General features: G+C 37.7%; 1 pseudogene; it reads left to right on the top strand.

The window, feature by feature from the left end:
- Window positions 1-2,291: 2,291 nt before the first annotated feature.
- Window positions 2,292-8,038, top strand: LOC120084510 (annotated as a pseudogene).

The raw sequence follows: 8,038 nt of genomic DNA, 5'->3' as shown, positions 1-8,038 counted from the left end.
GGTGGTTTCTCCACCCGGGGTTGTAGGTGTTCAAAAAGGGATTATTTTTTACAAAGTAAACAGATTGTGGATTTTGCGGGCAATCTTCCATCGCATGCCCATGATCGCAAGTCGCACACCTTACGGTGTTTTGAATGATTGCATTGATTTGCCCATTTTGCGATGTTGAGCTGCTGATCACAATTCCCTGAATTAAGTTCATCATTGTGATCATCTAATTTTGTAGTAAAGCAATAGCACGATTACTTGCGTCATTGTCTCTGAGTCTCAATCTCTGGTCACTCTCTCTCAATCTTCATGGTTCTTGGAGATACGATATAAGATATTCTTCGCCTCGTCATACATTTTATCAAACAGACCACCAGCGGCTGCCGCATTGGCAGTGGTCTGTGAAGCAAAATTCAAACCATGAAAAAAATTTCCATCTGGAGGCAATCTGGCAACCCTCGTGTGGACAATCCCTGATCAACCTCTTAAACCTCGCCCAGGCATCGCTGAGCGATTCGTCCATATCTTATTCAAAATTTGTAATTAGTTTCTGTCGTCTGGCGTTCTCAGTAGGTGGAAATTATTTCTTCATAAACTTCTCCACGACCTGTTCCCAAGAAGTGATCTCTCCCGGTTCGAGAGAATATGCCCATTTCCTAGCCTAATCACAGAGAGAAAATGAGAACAAAGTTAGTCAAACTTCTTCGGCAGAGATGTTCGGGAACATAAAAGTATTGCAGAATTCAATAAAGCTTCGGAGGTGGGCGTGTGGGTCCTTGCCACGCCTTCCTCTGAATTATCTTGTAGTCTAGATCATCTGCAGCATCACTGGTTTCATCTCGAATCTGCTTCCATCGCGGGTAGGCCTTATGATTCCTGGAGAGAAATTATAAAGGTTTGGTGATGCATAGTCCCTAATAAGTCTATTGTGATCGTTTGCCAACAGGATTGGATTCGCCATGACATTATATCATTTGGTGCTTCATTTCCAGACTGCTCCGCCATCTCTTCTTTATCTGATTATGGTTCCTGTTGGCGGTCTCTCAATCTCCGTCTAAATGTTCTTTCAATCTCCGAGTCGTAATTCGCCAGAGATTGAGAGTCTGCAAAGAAGTAAAAAAAAAAATTACGGTTACCACTCTATTTTTCCGAAGTCACCGGCAACGACGCCAAAAAATTGATGCTCGATTTTATGAAGTGAAAATGTGGGTGATATGCGTTGAGGAAATTGCGTTATGCACTCAAGTTCAGTAGAATCCAAGTGTAAATTCCACTGAGTTTTCTGGTATGTTCAAGGTCGAACTCAAGGACTTGTGAAAACAGGTTGCGTTGGTAATTTTTATGAAAACCTTGCAGTAACCAAATAAATAAATAAATTGTTTGGTTTGTTGTTTGCATTAATGAAAAATAAATAAATGTGGTGGAGTCTGAAAAGAGTTGATAAACGAGAAATGCGATGAATATACGGTGAACGGGTTGAGAAAAATTTCGGCTAACACTTCCTAGGATGCGTTCATGCTATGCGATGATGCAACATGCATACAATAGTAAACCACCTCTCGACGCGAATGCCACGGCTTCTAAAACTAGAACGCATGCGATATATGTGAAAGGCCTATAGGACCTACACATAAGTCTCTATTCTTATTTATGCGATGACAGAATGACACACACACAAATAAGGCGACCACATAATATCATTCCCATCTCTAAGATGCATGCGATGCAGGTTGACAAATAGAGCTTATCTCTAAGTCCCCATCTCTTATTCATGCAGTTCTAATCTTGCTCTCTCGAGTCTAGATTCTAACCTAGCTTTCTCGAGTCATTAGGTTTTTTTTTTAGACTCTCTCTCGAGTAGCTCTAAAAGGTATTTTGCACAGCATAAAACTAGACAATCACAAGCAATGAACTTCCTAGGTCATGTTAGCTTAGTTCTGTTCAACCCATTCGACTAGTTACTACAAGAATTTTGGGCTTTAATGTCGGTTGAAAAAAGTGAAATCGGATGTATAATGTCGATTTTAACCAAAAAAAAAGGATCTTTAATGTCGGTTTTAAACCGACATTGAAGATGGGCTACAATGTCGGTTTAAAACCGACATTAAAGGCCTACATTTATTTTTCTTTTACTTTGCATCTTTTTTCCTTTCATATCAAATCTTCTCTCTCTTTTCACTTCTCTCTTACCAAACCCTCTCTTCTTCTTAACTTGGTCGTGTGAATCACTTTGATTGTCGTCGTCATTGGGATTGCTTGGATCTCTGTCTTTGTAGGCGTTCTTCCGGTGGTTGGTCATCGTCATGGGCGTTCTTCTGATTTTTGGTCGTCGTCGTGGCCGTTCTTCTGGTGGTTCAATCTATAGATTTGGGTCATCGTCTGGTCCAAATTATTTTGGTCTTCGTCACCAGCATGGTGGAGTTCATCATCCGTAGATTTCGTCAGTGGTGGAGTTCTCTCTTCTCCTTGGATCTGTAGATTCTGGATGGTCAGCTCGTCGTCTGTCCAGCTTGTTCTAGTTGTGGAAGTGAGTTGTCGGTGTTGGATCTATAGATTTAGTTATGGGTTTTTTCGATTCGGTTGTCTATTTTTCTGATCTACTCGTGGGTCTTTCGATCCGGTCGTCGACGTTGTACTTTTCAAAGGAAACGACTTAAAAAACTGACTGAGCATTTAACTGGATGATGGAAAATGAACTTGAAATTTCCATTTTTAGGTAGCCAATAGCGCCAGAGGCCAGCTACCGATCCCCTGTTGACTGAGCGAAACGGCTTTAATCAAAATTCTCAATAAATTATGAATGATCCTTATGAAAATGATTGTCCCATATGAGTGTGTTTTTTAGAGAAAACTAAAATGCATAATGCATCTCTTTCATTTCATCAATTAGTTGCTTTGATCCAAGGTTTTCCCTCTTGTGTTTCAGCTACAACTTTAACTGGATTTCACTTTTCTGTAACTACATTGATTGGTTGGATTTCAAATGCCACTGGCTATTCTGAATCCAAGTCTATTCCCTTCTGGGAACTCTTTTGGTTCTCGATTATCACTAACACGTCGATGACAGCCATGAACTTCAGCCTCATGTTAAACTCTGTTGGATTCTATTAGGTTCAATTCTTGCTTCCCTTACTCTTAAGTCATCACTCATCGTCATTGACGATAACTGAACTTTGTCACTACTTTATATGCTTGTAGATATCAAAGCTGAGCATGATACCAGTGGTTTGTGTACTGGAGTGGATTCTTCATGGAAAACAATACTCAAGGGAAGTGAAGATGGTCGTTACTGTGGTCGTTGTCGGTGTTGGAGTCTTTACGGTGACTAATGTCAAAGTTAATGCCAAAGGCTTTCTTTGTGCCTTGGTAGCAATCTTATGCACATCACTATAACAAATTGTAAGCATTATCTTTTCTCCCTATAAAATCACTTGAAATTCAGCATTTGAACTCTAAGAACCTAATTATGAGACATCAAGCTCAAATATTTTGCATTGATTTAAACAGTCAATAGGTTCATTACAGAAGAAGTACTCAATAGGTTCCTTTGAATTACTAAGCAAAACAGCTCCCATACAAGCAATTTCTCTTCTAACAGTTAGTCCGTCCATTGAATCTTGTATTTGTTTTGCTTTTACTTCCAAAGTTCAATCTATCCTTAATGAATGTTGCAGTGTTTCATAATATTGTCATGCTCCCTAGCTGTGTTCTGCAACATCAGTCAATATCTGTGCATCGGATGCTTCTCGGCCGTATCATTCCAGGTTTTAGGCCATATGAAAACGGTATGCATGCTGATGTTGGGGTAGCTGCTCTTTGATTCAAAGATGACATTGAAGAACATATCAGGGATGGTTCTTGCTATTGTTGGGATGGTGGTGTATAGCTGGGCAGTTGAAATTGAGAAAAAAGCCAATGCAATGGCCATCCTTCAGATAAGCATCATTCTAATATTCGATTTAAATTATTTGATCATTCGATAAGCATCACTACAAGAATTTACCATTTATGCACATTCCCAATAAACACGATTAGTTGAATATAAATTCTGATAACATTTTCACTTTCAATCCTTTGTCTTAAACCTTTTTTGTTTATGTGTTTTTTAGGTGTTTGGAATGGGTGGGGAGGAGATGGATTTCTTGCAACAGCATCAGGTGAAAATTGTTCCTGGTAAGTGCATTTTTGAATGCTTGCAGTTTTAAGCATAGTTTCTAAGTGTTTTGTTTTCAAGTGACTCTAATGATATGAAAATTCCTCTTTGAGAATAGTATGCTTATTTCTCTTTGGACCATATTGGATTAGAATGTAACATCCGTTTATGACTCATGGGTATTATTTATTTGTAGTTTAAATTTGATTCAAGGTGCTTGAGTTTGTGGGTTACCCTATGGTAGTTTGTGGGTTATCCATACACTATGGTAGTTTTTGTGACAACTTTTGAGATTTGAAGTACATTGTGAGCTAAATTTTCTTATTGATGTATGTGTTCTTCAATATTCATTTTTTGGGAATTCTGATAGTTCTGTTGAGAAAAAGTGGTTGTGAAATATTTTTGGGAGTGGGTTTCTTTAAACAGGTTCAAGGTCAATTTTGGGTTTTGTTGTGGTAGCACCGTTATGCTGATGAAAATTTTTCATCGTCTTCGTATCTCATATCTAGGTAACCAAGCTTCTTTTCTTCAAGATCTTGAAAAATAAGATTCTTTCATTTATTCAACTATTGAGTTTTCTTGTTTTGTAGATGCAACAAAGGAGTAAATATTTGGTATCGTAACCTCTTTATGCTTTTTCTTGGGGAACTTTAGATCCAACACATTCACTACAAGAATTTTCCCTTGAATGTACCATTTATGCACATTCCCAGTAAACATGGTTAGTTGAATATGAATTCTTATCACATTTTCACTTTCAATACTTTGTCTTAAACCTTTTTTGTTTGTGATCCTCTGAACAACAGTGGCCAGACAAAGATGCCTATAACTAGACACTGCTAAAGCTAGGGGGTTGATTCAAGAAGAATTATGAAGGGATACATACTTACCAAGTGGAGAGAGGCAGTAATCTCATAATGTTTGTAAAATCATAATGTTTGTATTACTTGTAATTTGTGTTTTCAAGGCCTGAATTATTGTACGACCTTTTAAATTATAATTTTATAGCAGAATTTGTGGATTAAATATAATAGATTTACAATCCATACATGAATAATATGTCATACCACAACGTTCAATGATGATGTGTCATGTTATACTTTTTGACTAAAAAAATGGATTCGACGACGGAATTTTTTAAAAAAAGGGACAAATTCGAGCTCCAATGTCAGTTAAGAATTTTAAAAAAAAAAAAAAACACAGGCTTTAATGTCGGTTGCAACCAATATTAAAGACCTTTAATGTCGGTTGAAAATTTCACTGAAGGTCTTTAATGTCGGTTGTAACCGACATTGAAGACTGTGTTATTGAAGCCCTTTAATGTCGATTTAAAACCGACATTAAAGGCAACCAACATTAAAGGGCTTTAATAACACTATCTTAATGTCGGTTTAAAACCAACATTAAAGCCTGAATTTCTTCTAGTGAGTTTACCTACTCTTGCGTGCTAAGAGAGTAAACAGATGTAGAAATAGAACTTCCATTGTATAAATATAAAGATGAAGTACAAAATAACAATGCAAGTATAGAATAAAGGGCCTAGTAGAAATCTCTTACTGCTCAGGCTTTTACATTGTTTTTCTACTCGTGCTCAAAAGATAATCTCACTCTCGCGAGAGTCGGCCCGCTCTCTACTTCTTTGCCTCAAGGTTCTCTCTCGAGTTTCCCTGAACGATCTTCGGCATCACTACTCTTCCCTTGCTCTGCCTTAAAACGAAAGGAAAAACTATGAATAAAGACGTGCGAACTGAAGTATGAAATCTCTAACTGTTGAACTAGTTATTCTCTTTTCTGAAGGATGCCCTTGGTATTTATAGAGCATCCATGGTGAAAGGCGGCTTCTCTATCATGATTGTACAGATGTAACGGCTTTAATTCCTGACTAATGCACCGAATAATTGTCACCGAAAAGTTGAATGTACTTGTGATCGTTATTGGCTGTCAACTTAATTTAGATTTGACTGTCATCAGCTTTATGTCCCATCGCGATTAATTAGCCTTTCACCTAAATGCGCCCACCATGTTGCGCTGACCAAGTTGCGGTGATATTTCTCAGGCGAATATTTGCGAATTGCAGTGATGCTCTGCTCAACCAATGATTTCCTATGATCGCAATTTCCGCCTTCCGTCATCGCATATTCTGCACAAAAATAAAAAAATCAACTGTTCTAATGCGATGAACGCATGCGATTGCAATATTATGAAATTGATGCTTAAGGGACACAATTTAACATGTTTTATCAACGCAAGAAAACATTGTTTAAGAACTTAGCACTATGATAACGTGCATTTCTGCCCATTATCAGCATCCAAAAAAATCTTCAAGAAACTCAACTAAACAAAATAGATCTTATCCAAATCCAAGATTTCGACGAAAACCCACGGGGCAGTGGTCGACGGGCAAAAAATTGATGGGCACCGATTAGATCTGAGAAACGGTTGACGGTGGCAACAGCCCCTATGCAAGACGGATAGGTACGACGGGGAAACGAAACGAGCATTGCGGCTGGGCTCAAACTAGCGGCGAGCGCTGGGGCGGTGCAGACGACTGCGCGAAGGGCGACGAAGATGTGGGCGGTTGGGGCGTCGACGGTTGTCCGAAGAAGCGGGGAGGCTGGCGGCATCAACGGTTGTGTGAAGAGGAGGAGAGGTTGGTGGCATCGATGGTTGTGCGAAGGGGAGGGGAGGTTGACGACGTAACAAAAAAACAAAAAGAGAGATGAGGGAGGGGAGGGTTTGCATGCGAGAAGAAAGAGAAGGAGAGAGATTTAACAAAATGAAAATAAATAAAAGTTTATTTTATTTTATTCTATTATACTTTATTTTATTTCATCTTATTTTATTCTTTCTTTCAATACACAAATATACATATATGTATATATATACACACACACACACACACAGATATATATATATATATATATATCTTTCCTTCTCCTCTTCAAATCCCAAATTCAAAATCAAACCAATTTCCCCAATTTAAATTCAATTTTCGACATTAACTTAAGAAATTGCATTAATTCGACATAAATCCCAAATTTTCCTTTAACATATCTAAATTCTGAAATTTCCTTCTGAACAAATAATAAAATTGAATTATCCCTTTTACAGTAATTCAATTTAATTTCCAAAATTAAAAAAAAAAAAACCTTAAATATTACGAAAATATTGAATTTAAATTACGAACAGACTTGCGATGTTAAATAAGGAGCTAGAGCTTAAAGTTGAATCTAATGGCAATGGTGATGTTAAATCACTGTCTACAAATGGAAAATCTTTCTCAAGAAAGGGGAAATCTAACTTTCAGAAGGGGAATCGTACATAGAGGGATAAATCTATTCTAAAATGTTTTTTTTACCATAAAGAAGGACATTTCAAGAGAGATTGTCTTGACAGAAAGAAGAAACCATACATAAAGGATTTCAAAAGGCCAAAGGAACATGGGAGAGGAAATGTTTCTAGTGGGGAGAATGTAATTGAATTCAAAGAAATTCTTATGACCACTGAGAAAGAGCAAATAGCGATGAATCTAAAGAAGACTGGGTATTAAACTTAGGTTGTACCTATCACATGACATCATCAAAGGCATGGTTTATCTCCTGTAAATCATGGGATGATGGATTAGTATTCATGGGAGATAATCACAACTGTAAGGTGGTTGGAATAGGCTTAGTGGTGCTTAAACTTCAAGACAATAGAGTCATACTCCTAAAAGAAGTAAGGCATGTTCCACAGCTTAGACGAAATCTGGTTTCTATGGGAATGCTTGATGACCAAGGTTGTGTGTTTGTTGGGAAGAATGGAAGCCTAGAGATTTCAAAGGATGGAAGACCTATCTTTAATAGGGTGAAGTCTAATGGGTTGTACTTTGTGAGAAATGTTTCATTACTAGCTTAA

Source organism: Benincasa hispida, chromosome 9 (genome assembly GCF_009727055.1).
Source record: "Benincasa hispida cultivar B227 chromosome 9, ASM972705v1, whole genome shotgun sequence".
In the NCBI taxonomy this organism is placed as follows: Eukaryota; Viridiplantae; Streptophyta; class Magnoliopsida; order Cucurbitales; family Cucurbitaceae; genus Benincasa; species Benincasa hispida.
This window is presented reverse-complemented; position numbering and strand designations above follow the sequence as displayed.